This window comes from Pseudophryne corroboree, chromosome 5, assembly GCF_028390025.1.
Source record: "Pseudophryne corroboree isolate aPseCor3 chromosome 5, aPseCor3.hap2, whole genome shotgun sequence".
Lineage (NCBI taxonomy): Eukaryota > Metazoa > Chordata > Amphibia > Anura > Myobatrachidae > Pseudophryne > Pseudophryne corroboree.
This window is the reverse complement of record NC_086448.1, coordinates 425,110,316-425,130,105: the sequence shown is the minus strand read 5'-3', so window position 1 is coordinate 425,130,105 and position 19,790 is coordinate 425,110,316. Positions and strand designations below refer to the sequence as shown.

The window sequence follows — 19,790 nt, the reverse complement described above, 5'->3', positions numbered from 1 at the left end:
GAGTGCCATCCTGTCTGACACTGCAGTGCCACTCATAGATGGGCCAGGTGTTTGTGTCGGCCACTTGGGTTGCTTAGCTTAGTCATCCAGCGACCTCGGTGCAAATTTTAGGACTAAAAATAATATTGTGAGGTGTGAGGTGTTCAGAATAGACTGGAAATGAGTGGAAATTATGGTTATTGAGGTTAATAATACTATGGGATCAAAATGACCCCCAAATTCTATGATTTAAGCTGTTTTTGAGGGGTTTTTGTAAAAAAAACACCTGAATCCGACAAAAAAATTTCAGGGAGGTTTTGCCAAAACGCGTCCGAATCCAAAACACGGCCGCGGAACCGAATCCAAAACCAAAACACAAAACCCGAAAAATGTCCGGTGTACATCACTAAATATTTTTGACTTCGACAGTGTGTAATATGGTGGCTATGTATGTAATCAGGGGCGGATTGGCAACTGGGACAGATTCTGCTGCACTGGTCCCCTGTGTCTGTGTTTCACTACTTGTGTGTGCTCCCTCCCTGTACTGTGCTGTATGTAGTGTGTGCTCCTCCTCCCTGTACTGTGCTGTATGTAGTGTGTGTGCTCCCTCCCTGTACTGTGCTGTATGTAGTGTGTGCTCCTCCTCCCTGTACTGTGCTGTATGTAGTGTGTGCTCCTCCTCCCTGTACTGTGCTGTATGTAGTGTGTGTGCTCCCTCCCTGTACTGTGCTGTATGTAGTGTGTGCTTCTCCTCCCTGTACTGTGCTGTATGTAGTGTGTGCTCCTCCTCCCTGTACTGTGCTGTATGTAGTGTGTGTGCTCCCTCCCTGTACTGTGCTGTATGTAGTGTGTGCTCCTCCTCCCTGTACTGTATGTAGTGTGTGTTCCCCCTCCCTGTACTGTGCTGTGGCCCTCATTCCGAGTCGTTCGCTCGGTATTTTTCATCGCATCGCAGTGAAATTCCGCTTAGTACGCATGCGCAATATTCGCACTGCGACTGCGCCAAGTAATTTTACAATGGAGATAGTATTTTTACTCACGGCTTTTTCATCGCTCCGGCGATCGTAGTGTGATTGACAGGAAATGGGTGTTACTGGGCGGAAACACTGCGTTTTCGGGGCGTGTGGATAAAAACGCTACCGTTTCCGGAAAAAACGCAGGAGTGGCCGGAGAAACGGGGGAGTGTCTGGGCGAACGCTGGGTGTGTTTATGACGTCAAACCAGGAACGACAAGCACTGAACTGATCGCAGATGCCGAGTAAGTCTGAAGCTACTCTGAAACTGCTAAGTAGTTTGTAATCGCAATATTGCGAATACATCGGTCGCAATTTTAAGAAGCTAAGATACACTCCCAGTAGGCGTAGGCTTAGCCTGAGCAACTCTGCTAAATTCGCCTTGCGAGCGATCAACTCGGAATGAGGGCCTGTATGTAGTGTGTGCTCCTCCTCCCTGTACTGTGCTGTATGTAGTGTGTGCTCCTCCTCCCTGTACTGTATGTAGTGTGTGTTCCCCCTCCCTGTACTGTGCTGTATGTAGTGTGTGCTCCTCCTCCCTGTACTGTATGTAGTGTGTGTGCTCCCTCCCTATACTGTGCTGTATGTAGTGTGTGCTCCTCCTCCCTGTACTTTGAAACATATAAGGTTAAAAAAAGGGGTTTGTAGAATGAAAAATCAATAAAATCAGAAGTAGATTAAAGGCATGACAGCAGTGTCAGTAGACAATGAAAGTGCACATATCAGTCCTTGTATATTCAGACGTACAGATGTGCATCAGGGAAGGGTATTGTAGCAGCATATGCCTAAAGGGGGTCATTCCGAGTTGATCGCTCGCTGCCGATTTTTGCAGCACTACGATCAGGTAAAAAAACTACAAAACTGCGTATTCACCCCAATGCACACGTGCGTCATATGGGTACAAAGAGCATCGTTGTTGTGCAATGCTTTTAGCGACGAATCCATTCGCACAGCTGATCGCAAGGAGATTGACAGGAAAAGGGCGTTTATGGGTGTCAACTGACCGGTTTCTGGGAGTGTTTGGGCGTTTGCAAGGTGGGTATCTGACATCAATTCCGGGACCTCCGTCGCTAGAATCATCGCACAGGATAAGTAACTACAGGGCTGGTCTTGTTTTGCACAAAATGTGTTCGTGTCGCTCGGCTGCACATGCACACTTTCAAAGCGAAAATACACTCCCCCGTGGGTGGCGACAATGCGTTTGCACGGCTGCTAAAAGTAGCTAGCGAGCGATCACTCGGAATGAGGGCCACAGTCACAGTTAAACATTAGCATAACGTAAAGCAGAGGAGGCCCCAACTGTGTCTATCTCAGAATCAGGGCCTCTGAGGAGTGACCCCGCCCTCTTGACAGGCCCTTCCTCCTCAACAGACTCCGCCCCCATTAGGTCTGCTTCCATAAATTTCTCGGGCTGGTGTTCGATCCCAATCCGCCCTTGGCAGCTACTATGGGGCCCAGAGCTGAGAGAGGCCACCTTCCCTGTCACAGTTACATGTGTTATGTATATGGGTGTAGCTACCATAGGTACTGTGACTGCCTACCAGTGCAATGACTCACCTACTGGTGTGATCTCCACCTCCTGTGACACGATCCTCCTGCTGTGACTGACTACCAATGTCATGCATCAACTACTGGTGTGATCTCCACCTCCTTTGACACGATCCTCCAGTTGGTGCTGTGACTGCCTACCAGTACAATGCCTCACCTACTGTTGTGATCGCCACCTCCTGTGACATGATCCCCCTGCTGGTGCTGTGACTGCCTACCAGTGCAATGCCTTACCTACTGGTGTGATCTCCACCTCCTGTGACACGATCCTCCTGTTGGTGCTGTGACTGCCTTCCAGTACAATGCCTCACCTACTGGTGTGATCTCCACCTCCTTTGACACGATCCTCCTGTTGGTGCTGTGACTACCAGTACAATGCCTCACCTACTGTTGTGATCTCCTCCTCCTTTGACACGATCCTACTGCTCGTGATGTGACTGCCTACCAGTGCAATGCCCCACCTACTGGTGTGATCTCCACCTCCTGTGACACGATCCTACTGCTGGTGCTGTGACTGCCTACCATGCTGCATTAGCCTTGCTTACTACCACTGTGGGTAATGCTAACAATTTGCTTAAGCCCAATTTGTGTTGGGCCCCGCTTATAGCTGACTTACTCCAACCTACATGAGGCCACTTTTCATATATTTCCAGGGCCACTTTACGTTCCCAATCCGCCCCTGTCTGGCATGGAAGAAATGTGAATGATAAATCAATGTAAATGTACCAGAAGGCATTGACGAGCCTTTATAACATTATCTGAAACTGTGAATTTCTTACCCTGGTTCCAAAACAATTAATTAATTTAACTTGTTAATTAAGTGAAAGGAAGACATGATATTTTCGGGAGAAGTATCAAGCCGTGGAGAGAGATAAAGTTGAGTATTTGCCCAAATCAAATGAAGCTTTTAACTACAGGTAACATTTCATGTACTGTGCTAGATAAGTGACAGAAGATGATTGGGTGGTTTGGACATCTGCACTTTATCTCTCTCCAAGGCTTGATACATCTCTCCAAGAGTGCTGTATATAAAATATATGTCTGGCTCCTATACAGCAGGCCAGGAGCACCAGCAGGACAGTAGAGTAACAGTCATATCAGTAATAATTTGCGGACCCTGTGAAATTAGCATTCAGTAAAGACGGGAGACTCAGTCAATGAATACATGAAACATTTTTTAGTTTATGTTAAAATATAAAAAGTTTATTAAGTGGAATATTTAATAAATAATATTTGCGAGACATCTCCAAAAACAGTCTGTTTTGGGGGCTGCCCACAAATATTAACCAGCCCCTGAATGTATGTATTGGGGACTGCAATGGATATTTGAGATATCTATTGCGTTCCTCCTATTTTGAACACAAAAGCAGCCACCAAAAGTTTCTACGGCAGATGGTAAACTGTGAAACTCACCAAGCTCCAGAATGCAAAGCATTTCTGAGCTTGGCCCGGCAGCTAATGCCATTTCTAAATGGCTTTTGTAGCCTGTGGCCTACATTATGCAATAATTCCCAGGAGAAGGATCCTTGGGATCCCTCTGCATTACTGTCTGCTTTCACATACGCAGTCTGACGATTGCACATGTGAACTAGCGCAGCCGGAGTCTAAACCCAGAAGTAAAGTGATCGCATTAGCAATTATTTTACTTCTTATACATTGCAGGGACGGGCATGAGATTGGTACTCATCATGGCATAAAAGCTACACCTCTGGACTCACAAAGAGTCATCCTTCAGCACTCAGGAGAGGAAAACCCCCTTGGGGGGAAACCTCTGGGGAACCATGGCCTCAGAATCGCCCTTCCCTCTGGGCATTAAGAGGTGTACTAATAGAGGGGTCAGTATGCTATCCCAGTGCATGGGATCCCGGTAGTTGACATACAGATGCCGGGATACCAGTACAGAAAAGACCAACAGGAGTGAGTAAGGGGTGTTCTCCCCTCTCCCCACCCCCCTAACCCTGCCTGTCCGCAGTCTAAACCTAACCTCCCCCCTTTGTGCCTAACCCTCATGCGGAGGTGTCTAATCCTAACCTACGTCCCTGCTACCTAAACCTAACCCTCCCTTCCCCGCAGCCTAACCACTCCTGGGGGTGCCTAACCACCCTACCCACAGCCTAACCGTAACTTCCCCCCACCCGCAGCCTAACCCTATCCTCCCCCCACCCACAGCCTAATCTTAACTCCCCGCCTGATGCCTAAACCTAACCCCCCGCCTGATGCCTAAACCTAACCCTGCCTTCCCCGCAGCTTTACCACCCCTGGGGGTGCCTAACCCTAACCAACCCTACCCGCTGCCTAACCCTAACCTCCCTCTCCCGCAGCCAAACCACCCCCGGGGGTGCCTAACCCTAAGCTTCCCCCACCTGCAGCCTAAACTTAACCCCCTGCCTAATGCCTAAACCTAACCCTCCCGCCTGATTCCTAAACCTAACCCTCCCACGCAGCCTAACTTTCTCCAGGGGTATCTAACCCACCCTATCCGCAGCCTAACCCTAATCTCCACCCACCTGCAGCCTAACCCTAACCACCCCGCCTGACGCCTAAACCTAACCCCCCCGCCTGATGCCTAAACATAACCCTCCCTCCGCCACAGCATAACCAACCCTACTGTGCCTGATGCCTAAACCTAACCCCCCTTGCCCATCCCTAAACCTATGATCGTGGGGATATGGGCATCGGTATCCTTGCCCATTCGGAGTTCCAACGTTGAGATTCTAAAGAGTGTCGGGATCCCAGTGTCAGTATTCTGACTGCTGTAAACCCGACAGCCGGCATCTTTACCGCATCTCCTAATAGGTAATGCATATGTCCCAACATTTGGAGCATGTGTCCGCAGCTCTCCTCCCAGGGCAGCTATTCAGGGATCACCCACTGCGTGTAGACGAAGAGGAAGAGATGAAAAATCATTGTTAGTGGATGAACAAGCAGAGAGACAAACTGCAAACAGTGGTGTGGTTCTGTAGAGAGAAAAATCTCTCTATGTAAATATGTTACTCTAACTACTGAGGACATGGAAAATAACTAAAATAAGGACAATTATCCCAAAGGGCCCATTGTTTTTATACAATACACACATTGTGGGGATAAGTTCTCTCTTATAGTAATTAGTGGGTACCTTCAGAAAAGAAATTTGACCAGTAAATAATAAAAGCTATAAATTGCAAAAATTTAGGGGTCAATTCAATTAGGTACAAGTTACCATTGCTGCAACGTTTCAACAGCATCCAAACTCACATCCTTCGTGGCCAGATTCAGCCTATGGGGCTACCGGAAAGTGCGTCTGTTGTAAGACAAACTCACACCTAATTAAACTGACCCCTTAGTTGTTATTATCACATTTAACCTGTGGCCTGATTCAGTTGTGGTTGTTGAAGCGATCGCTGCTGCAATATTGCCGTTCACAATTGCATCGTGAGTCTGAGCAGCCGTAGGCTGAGCAAGTCTCCTAGACACAAGGGGCTCTCCAGCAGCAACGCAGGTCGCAATGGGTAATTTCTGCACGCACATGGAACGGCATTTGAATGGACCTGACATGCCTGTATACAGTTAGCCACCCCTGTTACCACCTCAAACGCTGACTTCCTGTCAATCACTTTGCGATGGGATCCTCTATGTGAGCTTGATTTCATTTTGTGCGCAGTGCAGCTTACACGCATGCACAGTGAAAAAGCATTGAGCCACTTGGTGCAACAGCAACTCTGCGTCCGTATCTGAATCAGGCCCCCTGAGCGGTAAGGAGAAGGACTCTAGGGAAAGGACTATGTCACCTTTATTATATGTAAGGATAGGGAAACAGTCACTTGTTACAGCTCCAATTCACATCATTTATACCATTCTTTACCATTCAATCATTTGGTTATTCTATGGTGGAGATGTATTAAGCCCTGATAAAGTGGAGAGAGGTAAAGTACCAGCCAATCAGCTCTTAACTGCCATGTTACAGGCTGTGTTTGAAAAATGACAACTAGGAGCTGATTGGTTGTTAGTTTATCTCTCTCCACGTTATCACTCTCCCAGGCTTTGTACAGCTGCCCCCAGTTCATTGATACAGGTTGAGTATCCCATATCCAAATATTCCGAAATACGGAATATTCCGAAATACGGACTTTTTTGAGTGAGAGTGAGATAGTGAAACCTTTGTTTTTTGATGGCTCAATGTACACAAACTTTGTTTAATACACAAAGTTATTAAAAATATTGTATTAACTGACCTTCAGGCTGTGTGTATAAGGTGTATATGAAACATAAATGAATTGTGTAAATGTACACACACTTTGTTTAATGCACAAAGTTATAAAAAATATTGTCTAAAATGAACTTCAGGCTGTGTGTATAAGGTGTATATGAAACATAAATGCATTCTGTGCTTAGATTTAGGTCCCATCACCATGATATCTCATTATGGTATGCAATTATTCCAAAATACGGAAAAATCCCATATCCAAAATACCTCTGGTCCCAAGCATTTTGGATAAGGGAGACTCAACCTGTATACTGTAAATGTCAGCCATTTCACTATATCCCCTGATCTGTATTGTTCTTCCCCCGATCTGTATGTTCTGTATGGGATCCTTTCCCTTGGTCGACAGTGAGTAGGTCGACCACTATTGGTCGACAGTAACTAGGTCGACAGGGTCTCTAGGTCCACATGTTCTAGGTCGACAGGTCAAAAGGTCAACATGAGTTTAAAAAAAAATAATTATTTTTTTGGACCTTTTTATACTTAACGATCCATGTGGACTACGATTGGAACGGTAATCGAGTGAAGCATGGCAAGCGAAGCGAGCCATGCGAGGGGACACGGTGCACTAATTGGGGTTCCCGGTCACTCTACAAAGAAAACGACACCAAAAAAACATAAAAAACTCATGTCGACCTTTTCACCTGATGACCTAGAGACCTTCTCGACCTAGTTACTGTCGACCAATAGTGGTCGACCTACTTACTATCTACCTTCCATACCACACCCGTTCTGTATCATGCTCTCCCCACCCTTCCTGTTTTTCTGTATTACAGTATGTACTACATCTTGCAACCCCCAAAAGTGTATGTCCTTCCTATATATGTCTTATAGAGTACGCCACAATTTCTGTGTTTTTGTATTGTGCCCCCACACCATCTGTATGTGCTATACCAAGTTGCCCCCTTCTGCATGTTTTGTGTTGTCCACTCTCCCCCACCATAGACCCTATGTTTTGTACTGTGCTCTCAATACCCCCCACAACTCACACAATTACACAAGTATGGTAACATACCTCCTGCATGCTATTCTCCAGTCACTAATTCCTCTGCGACCCGTTCCGTCGTCTTCAACTGACACTTTGCAGATCTCTTTGCCGGTCACCCGACACTCTGCAAATCTCTTTGCCAGATGATCTAAACAACACAAAAGACTATCATTAAGCATAGTACGAGTTTAAGTACAATAAAATGTCCATGAGTCAACCAGTTTCCCAATTTTCCTTAAACCAAACAAGATACTTTCAAAGTTATCAATATCCCATTTATCTATTTGATTAACTTTTTCATCCCAAAGCCACGATCCTGCCTCATAGAGACCCAGGTTATCTGCATCCCCTGTATGTGTGCTTATCCTCCATACTGCCCTCTTTATTCCTAAATATGTCATTCCTTCCTGTGCTTCTCCTATTTATGTGTCCTTGTACCTGTATTCCCTGTTCTGTCTATCTTGTCTTGCCTTTCAGCTGACTATACTGCACTCTGTCTTCCTTACCCCCTCCATCATACCCTGCTATATAGGACTCACCTCCTCCTACCTGTCTTCCTGCATGGAAACTGGAAAAGTCAGCAGCTGTAGATAGAATGTTACAGGAAGAAGCATTGTGATGTCACGGGCTAGTGATGTCAAAGGCTAGGTGTGATGTCACAGTAACCAGCAGCAAAGCTACAGAGTTACAGCTATCTTACATATACATTTTCTACATCAATTACAACTGGATATACTGTACATGAGTTTCTAGTCTAAAAAAATGAGACTAGTGTAGAAAATTAAGTATAAGGCAATGTTGTACAGAGTGCCTCAATATATAGGTAAAGGGAAAACATTGGCCCTCATTCCGAGTTGTTCGCTCTGTATTTTTCATCGCATCGCAATGAAAATCCGCTTAGTACGCATGCGCAATGTTCGCACTGCGACTGCGCCAAGTAACTTTGCTATGAAGAAAGTAATTTTACTCACGGCTTTTTCATCGCTCCGGCGATCGTAATGTGATTGACAGGAAATGGGTGTTACTGGGCGGAAGCACGGCGTTTTAGGGGCGTGTGGCTGAAAACGCTACCGTTTCCGGAAAAAACGCAGGAGTGGCCGGAGAAACGGTGGGAGTGCCTGGGCGAACGCTGGGTGTGTTTGTGACGTCAACCAGGAACGACAAGCACTGAACTGATCGCACAGGCAGAGTAAGTCTGAAGCTACTCCAAAACTGCTACGAGGTTTGTGATCGCAATATTGCGATTACTTCGGTCGCACTTTTAAGAAGCTAAGATACACTCCCAGTAGGCGGCGGCTTAGCGTGTGTAACTCTGCTACATTCGCATTGCGACCGATCAACTCGGAATGAGGGCCCTTGTGACAGAAATTTCTAGTCTAAATCACTGCTTATATTTTATAAGGAAATAAAGCTCTTTATCTAAGAGGCTGAATTAATCATTTTCCGTTATGCGTATGTGTGTGTGTGTGTGTGTGTGTATGTATGTATGTATGTATGTATGTATATATATATATATACATACATATATATATAGAGAGAGAGAAAGGGAGTTAGCTATACTAACTATACTATCCCATTAAACCAGGAAACTCACAAATTATACAGTTTCTGTGGCTGGCTGACCTCAAGTCTGCATTTCACCTGGTTTAATCAGACACAGAACCTGTGTAACCCATGAATGTATAAAGAGGAGAAGAAATAAGAGTTGTCTTTTTTGTGGCGCACTAGAAATGTATTATTCAATACCAGTGTATATAAAACTGTAAGGCGGGCCCGCAAGGTGACATTCACAGGGAACAGGTAATGACATCCACTCGACTTGTTCACACCCGCTGGACATGTTGGAAAGAGGTTGAGTGGACAGTGAGCGTGGATGTGCCTTGTGGCACCACGTGGCACCATTGTACCAACAGTTGGACTGCTGAGAACGGAACCTGGAGGGTACATAACTTTTTGGTTTTCATTTCATCTCATGACACTCCACCCAAAGCTACTCATCTGGTTATCCTATCAACTAGGACAACAATGAGGGTGACTCCATAACATTTCTTCCATTGTTTTTCCATGTCACAGAAACATTGCATGTGTGTTACAGGTGACCATCCTAATCATCTCTCCTTCACTTCACAGTAATGTCATTGTTAGTGATACATTATTTGGATCAAGCATCAAAAGGAAACTTAGATAGAAGAGTCTGGCCGGCATATCACTTATTGCATGACAACCTTGTGCCTGCGCTGTACTGTATGTAGACAGAGCATTTGGTTTTGCTAATGACTTACATAGACTCCATAAGAGGGCATGCCGACATAGCATATTGTTGAATGTTAACATGTATGATCTTAAACTCCATCTATAAATGTTCTGTTGCGAGACTTCCAATATGCTCAGAATATTGCTACTGTGACAGATGATTTAGTATATACTAGCTGGAGTACCCAGTGTTGCCCCGGATTTTGAGACTGTCTGTTTACAAAAATAAATGTAAATATTAAACACACAGTATAAATAACATTGTAGATAGCTGAATACTCGTGCTTTGCTATGGGACGAGGATGGTAAATTAGAATGATAGTTTGTTAATTTACGTTGATTGGAGATCTAGTATATAGGCATATCTTGCTTCACTGATGCACTTTGTGTAGTGGCCGCACCCCTTTTTGTTCCCCCAAGGGACCCTGTTCTTCCCACTATACAACTCTCAGTCTGTGGCTTCCTGCTGCCTCCATTCCCCTCCTCACATCATGTCACTGGCCCTGTCACATGCAGCCCTGTCATCACTGAGATATCATGCATGTCCTGATATAGTGTGTGCTGCTGGCCCACTCCTAGGGGTGCTAGTGGTGTGTTATCCCCACAGTGTTTGTTCCCAGAGTGTAAGTCATATGTGTAGCAAGTTTGGTGTAAATTGCTCCAGGCATTCCAGAGTTATGCTGACTGCTGAAAAACTCTATGCTGCTGCCTCACCCCTAGGGTTGCTAGGGGTGTCTTATCCCCCACAGTGTTTGTTCCCAGCTTGCAAGTCATATGTGAACCAAGTTTGTTGTAAATTGGTCCAGGCATTCAGGAGTTATGCTGTCGCCTGACATACTCTGTGCTGCTGTCCAACCCCTAGGGTTGTCTAACCCCCACAGAGTTTGTTTGCAGATTGTAAGTCAGATGTGTACCAAGTTTGGTGTAAATTGTTAGAACTGAGCATGCGTATGCACCGCAATGTGCAGGCACGTCGCACAGGTACAAAGCGGTTCGTTGCTCTGCAATGGGTTTGTGCAAAGAATCCATTCGCATGGAGATTGACAGGAAGAAGGCGTTTGTGAGTGACAACTGACCATTTTCTGGGAGTGGTTGGAAAAACGCAGGCGTTCCCAAGCGTTTGCAGGGCGGGTGTCTGACATGAATATTGGGGATCCGGTCAAGATGCCGCCGGACGGAATCCCGGCGGTCGAAATACCGACGCCGGAATCCCGACCGCCGCTATCCCGACATATTCTCCCTCCGTGGGTGTCCACGACACCCATAGAGGGAGAATATAATAGTGTGCCGAGCGTAGCGAGGCACCGTGCCCGCAGCGTGGCGAGCGAAGCGAGCCCGCAAGGGGCTGCGTTCCGCTCGCCACCCCTGTCAGGATTGTGTGGTCGGGATTCCGGTGTCGGTATTTCGACCGCCGGGATTCCGACCACCGGCATTTAGTACTGATCCCGAATATTGGTCCCGGACAGGTTGAAGTGATCGCAGCGGCTGAGTAAGTCCTGCGCTACTCAGAAACTGCACAAAATATTTTTGTACCGCTCGGCTACACATGCGATCGCACACTTGCACAGCTAAAATACACTCCCTGGTGGGCGGTGACTATGTGAATGCAGGACTGCAAAAAACAGCTAGCGAGCAATCAGGTCTGAATTGGCCCCATAGATCCTCCAGAAACCCCATGGGGCTGTTTTACTGGTCTATGTCAGGTTTGGCCATCCAAGTGTGAGGTCAAATTGATCAATAATCCTGGTCCGCAGCTCCAGAGGCGGGATGGGCCTGCGTGTGGCCAGCTGTACAGTGGAGATATCGGATAGCAGCCCATGTCCTCTCATGCTTTACAGTGTTTAGTTGCAAAATTGGTGGTGAGTGTTTGGTAGGCTAAAGCACTGGGGCTCGTTACAAATACTGGAGTCTATTTACTAAGCCTTGGAGAGAGATAAAGTGGACGGAGATAAGTACCAGCCAATCAGCTGCTGTCATATTATAGGCTGGATTTGGAAAATGACAGGAGCTGATTGGCTGGTACTTTATCTCCATCCACTTTATCTCTCTCCAAGGCTTAGTACATAGACCCCATTGTATGCAGTGGATGTGGGGGTGATGAAATGGTTAAAAAAATAGATACTTTTTTGCTGGTGAGCTACAGGGCCCAGATATCACACACTTACCAAGTTCCTGGCTGCCAGTTGGGAGGGGTATGGCGCAACCATGTGGGCAGTGCAGGGGCATGACAGCAGAATCACATCATCAAGGCACAGTATATAAAGCCACAATTACATCATTGTAAAGCGGGGGAAGGGGCCATGATGATGGGATTCAGCAAGAATAGCGTCATCAGCTCGCCTGGACTGGTCACTACACACGGGAAGTGGGCATCAGCGTGTGGAACGGAAGCGTTACTGAAGATGTGCCTACACCATGGTGCGTGCTTTCCTGGAGTCTCCAAGACATTGTGGGAGAATAGGCAAGTACCATATGCTCTATCATGCGTTGGGATCGTGTAACCGGGGGTTGGGATCCCAGCGGTCAGCATCCTGATGCCGGGATCCTGGCCAACAGATTGCCGGTGGGGGTACGAGTGCAACAGAGCCCCATGCGGGCTCGCCAAGGGCATAGCTACCATAGGTGCAGGGAGTGCAGCTGCTATGGGACCCAGAGCTGAGAGGGGCCACCTTCCCTGTCACAGTTACATGTGTTATATACAAGGGTGTAGCTACCATAGGTGTAGGGAGTGCAGCTGCTATGGGGCCCAGTGCTGGAGGGGCCACCTTCACTGTCACAATTACATGTGTTATATACAAGGGTGTAGCTACCATAGGTGCAGGGAGTGCAGCTAGCTACTATGGGGCCCAGAGCTGAGAGAGGCCACCTTCCCTGTCACAGTTACATGGGTTATATACAGGGTGTAGCTACCATAGGTGCAGGGAGTGTAGCTGCTTTGGGGCCCAGTGCTGAGAGAGGCCGCCTTCCCTGTCACAATTACATGTGTTATATACAAGGGTGTAGCTCAGTGGCGTAACTATGGGTCCGCAGCCACTGCGCTCGCTTGGCGGAGCGCAGGGCTGCGGGTCGCCCTAGCCGCCACTGATCTCTGCTGTGAAGGAGGGACACGGAGGGCACAGTGCGCGCCTCTCCTATGTCCCTCCTGCGTCTCCGGCATGTCTATTAAATGAAGTGCCCGTTCGTGAGCTCTGATTGGCTCATGAACCGGCACTTCAATTAACAGACACGCCAGAGACGCAGGAGGGACACAGGAGAGGCGCGCGCTGTGCCCTCCGTGTCCCACCTTCACAAAACAGCGGGGGAGCGGGGGGGAGTTGTACCTGGCACTGGGGGAGCATATTTGGCACTTGGGGGGGCATATGTGGCACTGAGGGGGCATGTGTGGCACTGGGGGGTATATTTGGCATTGGGGGCATGTTTGTACCTGGCACTGTGGGGGAATATCTGGCACTGGGGGCATATGTGGCAGTGGGAGCACAGCCCTAGCAACAAGCATTACTCCCTAGCAACGAGCATGACACCCAGTGCATGAAACTCCTGGCAACGAGCATGACACCCAGTGCATGAAACCCCTGGCAACGAGCATGACACCCTGAGCATGAAAACCCCTGGCACCGTGCATGGAACCAAGCTCATGAAACCCCTGGCAACGAGCAGGTAATTTAAAAGTAATTAGAAGTAATGGGCATTGCGGTGTGTGGCATAATGTATCACGGACATTGCGGTGTGTGTCATAATGTGTCACAGGCATTACGCTGTGTGGCATACTATATCACGGGCATTGTGGTATGTGGTATAATGTCTCAGGGGCATTGCAGTGTGGCATAATGTATAACGGGCATTGCGGTGTGTGGCATAGGGTATAACGGGCATTGCGGTATGTGTCACACTCATTACGGTGTGTGGCATACTATATCACAGGCATTGTGGTATGTGGTATAATGTGTCAGGGGCATTGCAGTGTGGCATAATGTATAACGGGCATTGCGGTGTGTGGCATAGGGTATAACGGGCATTGCGTTATGTGATACAGGCATTATGGTGTGTGGTTTACTATATCAGGGGTATTGTGTCATAATGTGTCATAGGCATTGTATGTGCTATAATGTATCAGGGGCATTGCAGTGTGTAACGTAATGTATAACGGGCATTGCGATGCATTATGGTGTGTGGCATATTGTGTCATGGGCATTATTGTGTGTGGCATAATGTCTATGGGCCATTACAGTATGTGGCATAATGTATACTGGCCATTACTATAAGGAGGAAAAATGACAATGTAAGGGGCATGAATCAGGATTATTTTTTTTTCCTGTGGTGGCCAAAGTCTGGGCGTGCAGGTTGCAAAATTGGGGTATAAAGTAGTCTTTTCCTGCAATGCCATGCCCCTTTCTGAAAAGCCACGCCCATTTCAACAAAGCCATGCCCCTTTTTTTGCGACGCACACGCCTTCGGCGCGCGCAGATTCATCGCTTTACTAGTGCCAATTATGGGGTGGGGTGGGGGCGCCAGATAATTTTTTGGCTTGGGGGAGAAAAAATAAGAATTTACTTACCGATAATTCTATTTCTCGTAGTCCGTAGTGGATGCTGGGGACTCCGTCAGGACCATGGGGAATAGCGGCTCCGCAGGAGACAGGGCACAAAAATAAAGCTTTAGGATTAGGTGGTGTGTACTGGCTCCTCCCCCTATGACCCTCCTCCAAGCCTCAGTTAGGATACTGTACCCGGACGAGCGTACACAATAAGGAAGGATATTGAATCCCGGGTAAGACTCATACCAGCCACACCAATCACACCGTATAACTTGTGATCTGAACCCAGTTAACAGTATGACAAACGTAGGAGCCTCTGAACAGACGGCTCACAACAATAACAACCCGAATTTGTTTGTAACAATAACTATGTACAAGTATTGCAGACAATCCGCACTTGGGATGGGCGCCCAGCATCCACTACGGACTACGAGAAATAGAATTATCGGTAAGTAAATTCTTATTTTCTCTAACGTCCTAAGTGGATGCTGGGGACTCCGTCAGGACCATGGGGATTATACCAAAGCTCCCAAACGGGCGGGAGAGTGCGGATGACTCTGCAGCACCGAATGAGAGAACTCAAGGTCCTCCTCAGCCAGGGTATCAAATTTGTAGAATTTTGCAAACGTGTTTGCCCCTGACCAAGTAGCAGCTCGGCAGAGTTGTAATGCCGAGACCCCCCGGGCAGCCGCCCAGGATGAGCCCACTTTCCTTGTGGAATGGGCCTTGACAGATTTAGGTTGTGGCAAGCCTGCCACAGAATGTGCAAGTTGAATTGTGCTACAAATCCAACGAGCAATCGTCTGCTTAGACGCAGGAGCACCCATCTTGTTGGGTGCATACAATATAAACTGTGAGTCAGACTTTCTGACTCCCGCCGTTCTTGAAATATATATTTTCAATGCCCGGACCACGTCCAACAACTTGGAATCCTCCAAATCGTTAGTAGCCGCAGGCACCACAATAGGCTGGTTCAGGTGAAACGCTGACACCACCTTAGGCAGAAAATGAGGACGCGTCCGCAGTTCTGCCCTGTCCGTATGGAAAATCAGATATGGGCTCTTATATGATAAAGCCGCCAATTCTGATACCCTCCTGGCTGAAGCCAGGGCCAGTAGCATGGTTACTTTCCATGTAAGATACTTCAACTCCACCGATTTGAGCGGCTCAAACCAATGGGATTTGAGAAAATCCAAGACTACATTAAGATCCCACGGTGCCACTGGGGGCACAACCGGGGGCTGTATATGTAGTACTCCTTTTACAAAAGTCTGGACTTCAGGAACTGAAGCCAATTCTTTCTGGAAGAAAATCGACAGGGCCGAAATTTGAACCTTAATGGACCCCAATTTGAGGCCCATAGACAATCCTGTTTGCAGGAAATGTAGGAATCGACCCAGTTGAAATTCCTCCGTGGGGGCCTTCCTGGCCTCACACCACGCAACATATTTTCTCCAAATGCGGTGATAATGTTGTGCAGTCACCTCCTTCCTGGCTTTTACCAGTGTAGGAATGACCTCTTCCGGAATGCCTTTTTCCCTTAGAATTCGGCGTTCAACCGCCATGCCGTCAAACGCAGCCGCGGTAAGTCTTGGAATAGACACGGTCCCTGCTGAAGCAGGTCCCGTCTTAGAGGTAGAGGCCACGGATCCTCCGTGAGCATCTCTTGAAGTTCCGGGTACCAAGTTCTTCTTGGCCAATCCGGAGCCACTAGTATCGTTCTTACTCCCTTTTGCCGTATAATTCTCAGTACTTTTGGTATGAGAGGCAGAGGAGGGAACACATACACTGACTGGAACACCCACGGTGTTACCAGAGCGTCCACAGCTATTGCCTGAGGGTCTCTTGACCTGGCGCAATACCTGTCCAGTTTTTTGTTGAGGCGGGACGCCATCATATCCACCATTGGTTTTTCCCAACGGTTCACAATCATGTGGAAGACTTCTGGATGAAGTCCCCACTCTCCCGGGTGTAGATCGTGTCTGCTGAGGAAGTCTGCTTCCCAGTTGTCCACTCCCGGAATGAATACTGCTGACAGTGCTATCACATGATCTTCCGCCCAGCGAAGAATCCTTGCAGCTTCTGCCATTGCTGTCCTGCTTCTTGTGCCGCCCTGTCTGTTTACGTGGGCGACTGCCGTGATGTTGTCCGACTGGATCAACACCGGCTGACCCTGAAGCAGGGGTTTTGCCAGACTTAGAGCATTGTAAATCGCTCTTAGCTCCAGTATATTTATGTGAAGAGACATCTCCAGGCTTGACCATACTCCCTGGAAGTTTCTTCTCTGTGTGACCGCTCCCCAGCCTCTCAGACTGGCATCCGTGGTCACCAGGACCCAGTCCTGTATGCCGAATCTGCGGCCCTCTAACAGATGAGCACTCTGCAACCACCACAGAAGAGACACCCTTGTCCGTGGCGATAAGGTTATCCGCTGATGCATCTGCAGATGTGATCCGGACCATTTGTCCAGCAGATCCCACTGAAAAGTTCGTGCGTGGAATCTGCCGAATGGAATCGCTTCGTAAGAAGCCACCATCTTTCCCAGGACTCTTGTGCATTGATGCACAGACACTTTCCCTGGTTTTAGGAGGTTCCTGACAAGTTCGGATAACTCCCTGGCTTTCTCCTCCGGAAGAAACACCTTTTTCTGAACCGTGTCCAGAATCATTCCCAGGAACAGCAGACGTGTCGTCGGGGTCAACTGAGATTTTGGAAAATTCAGAATCCACCCGTGTTGTTGCAGCACTAGTTGGGTTAGTGCTACTCCGTCCTCCAGCTGTTCTCTGGACCTTGCCCTTATCAGGAGATCGTCCAAGTAAGGGATAATTAATACGCCTCTTCTTCGCAGAAGAATCATCATTTCGGCCATTACCTTGGTAAAGACCCGAGGTGCCGTGGACAATCCAAACGGCAGCGTCTGAAACTGATAATGACAGTTTTGCACCACGAACCTGAGGTACCCTTGATGTGAAGGGCAAATTGGGACATGCAGGTAAGCATCCTTTATGTCCAGGGACACCATAAAGTCCCCTTCTTCCAGATTCGCTATCACTGCTCTGAGTGACTCCATCTTGAACTTGAATTTTTGTATGTACAGGTTCAAAGATTTCAGATTTAGAATAGGTCTTACCGAGCCGTCCGGCTTCGGTACCACAAATAGCGTGGAGTAATACCCCTTTCCCTGTTGTAGGAGGGGTACCTTGACTATCACCTGCTGAGAAAACAGCTTGTGAATGGCTTCCAATACCGTCGCCCTGTCTGAGGGAGACGTTGGCAAAGCAGACTTTAGGAACCTGCGAGGGGGAGACTTCTCGAATTCCAACCTGTAACCCTGAGATACTACCTGCAGGATCCAGGGGTCCACCTGTGAGCAAGCCCACTGTGCGCTGAAATTCTTGAGTCGACCCCCCACCGCTCCTGAGTCCGCTTGTAAGGCCCCAGCGTCATGCTGAGGGCTTTGCAGAACCCTGAGAGGGCTTCTGTTCCTGGGCAGGGGCTACTTGCTGCCCTCTCTTACCCCTTCCTCTGCCCCGAGGCAGATATGACTGTCCTTTTGTCCGCTTGTTCTTATAGGACCGAAAGGACTGCGGCTGAAAAGACGGTGTCTTTTTCTGTTGGGAGGGGGTCTGAGGTAAAAAGGTGGATTTTCCGGCAGTTGCCGTGGCCACCAGATCCGATAGACCGACGCCAAATAATTCCTCCCCTTTATACGGCAATACTTCCATATGTCGTTTGGAATCCGCATCACCTGACCACTGTCGCGTCCATAAACTCCTTCTGGCAGATATGGACATCGCATTTACTCTCGATGCCAGAGTGCAAATATCTCTCTGAGCATCTCGCATATAAAGGAAAGCATCCTTTAATTGCTCTATAGTCAATAAAATACTGTCCCTATCCAGGGTATCAATATTTTCAGTCAGGGAATCCAACCAGACGACCCCAGCACTGCACATCCAGGCTGAGGCGATGGCTGGTCGCAGTATAACACCAGTATGTGTGTATATACTTTTTAGGGTAGTTTCCAGTCTCCTATCAGCTGGATCCCTGAGGGCGGCCGTATCAGGAGACGGTAACGCCACTTGTTTTGATAAGCGTGTGAGCGCCTTATCCACCCTAGGGGGTGTTTCCCAGCGCGCCCTAACCTCTGGCGGGAAAGGGTATAATGCTAATAACTTTTTTGAAATTAGCACTTTTCTATCTGGGTTAACCCACGCTTCATCACATACATCATTTAATTCCTCTGATTCAGGAAAAACTACAGGTAGTTTTTTCACCCCCCACATAATACCCCTTTTTGTGGTACTTGCAGTATCAGAGATATGCAAAGCCTCCTTCATTGCCGTGATCATATAACGTGTGGCCCTACTTGAAAATACGTTTGTTTCATCACCGTCGACACTAGATTCAGTGTCTGTGTCTGGGTCTGTGTCGACCGACTGAGGTAAAGGGCGCTTTACAGCCCCTGACGGTGTCTGAGACGCCTGGGCAGGTACTAACTGGTTTGCCGGCCGTCTCATGTCGTCAACTGATTTTTGTAATGTGCTGACATTATCACGTAATTCCATAAACAAAGCCATCCATTCCGGTGTCGACTCCCTGGGGGGTGACATCACCATTATCGGCAATTGCTCTGCCTCCACACCAACATCGTCCTCATACATGTCGACACACACGTACCGACACACAGCAGACACACAGGGAATGCTCTTATCGAAGACAGGACCCCACTAGCCCTTTGGGGAGACAGAGGGAGAGTTTGCCAGCACACACCCAAGCGCTATAATATATATGGGAACAACCTTATATAAGTGTTGTTCCTTATAGCAGCTTAAATATATCAAAATATCGCCAAAAAAATGCCCCCCCTCTCTGTTTTACCCTGTTTCTGTAGTGCAGTGCAGGGGAGAGTCCTGGGAGCCTTCCTCACAGCGGAGCTGAGCAGGAAAATGGCGCTGTGTGCTGAGGAGAATAAGCCCCGCCCCCTATTTCGGCGGGCTTTTCTCCCGGAGTTTTAGATATCTGGCATGGGTTAAATACATACATATAGCCTCAATGGCTATATGTGATGTATTCTTTTGCCATAAAGGTATTAAATATTGCTGCCCAGGGCGCCCCCAGCAGCGCCCTGCACCCTCCGTGACCGCTTGGTGTGAAGTGTGTGACAACAATGGCGCACAGCTGCAGTGCTGTGCGCTACCTTCATGAAGACTGAAGAGCCTTCTGCCGCCTGTT

The 19,790-nt window shown here is 47.9% G+C and overlaps 1 long non-coding RNA gene across 1 annotated transcript; it reads right to left on the bottom strand.

The window, feature by feature from the left end:
* Nucleotides 1-5,369: 5,369 nt before the first annotated feature.
* LOC134929097 (uncharacterized) lies at nt 5,370-8,332 on the bottom strand. The gene is made up of 3 exons (XR_010178279.1): nt 8,308-8,332; nt 7,796-7,916; nt 5,370-5,411 (listed from the first exon to the last, which is right to left on the bottom strand). It is a non-coding gene; the product is annotated as an uncharacterized LOC134929097 (long non-coding RNA).
* Between the last annotated feature and the right edge of the window lie 11,458 nt (nt 8,333-19,790).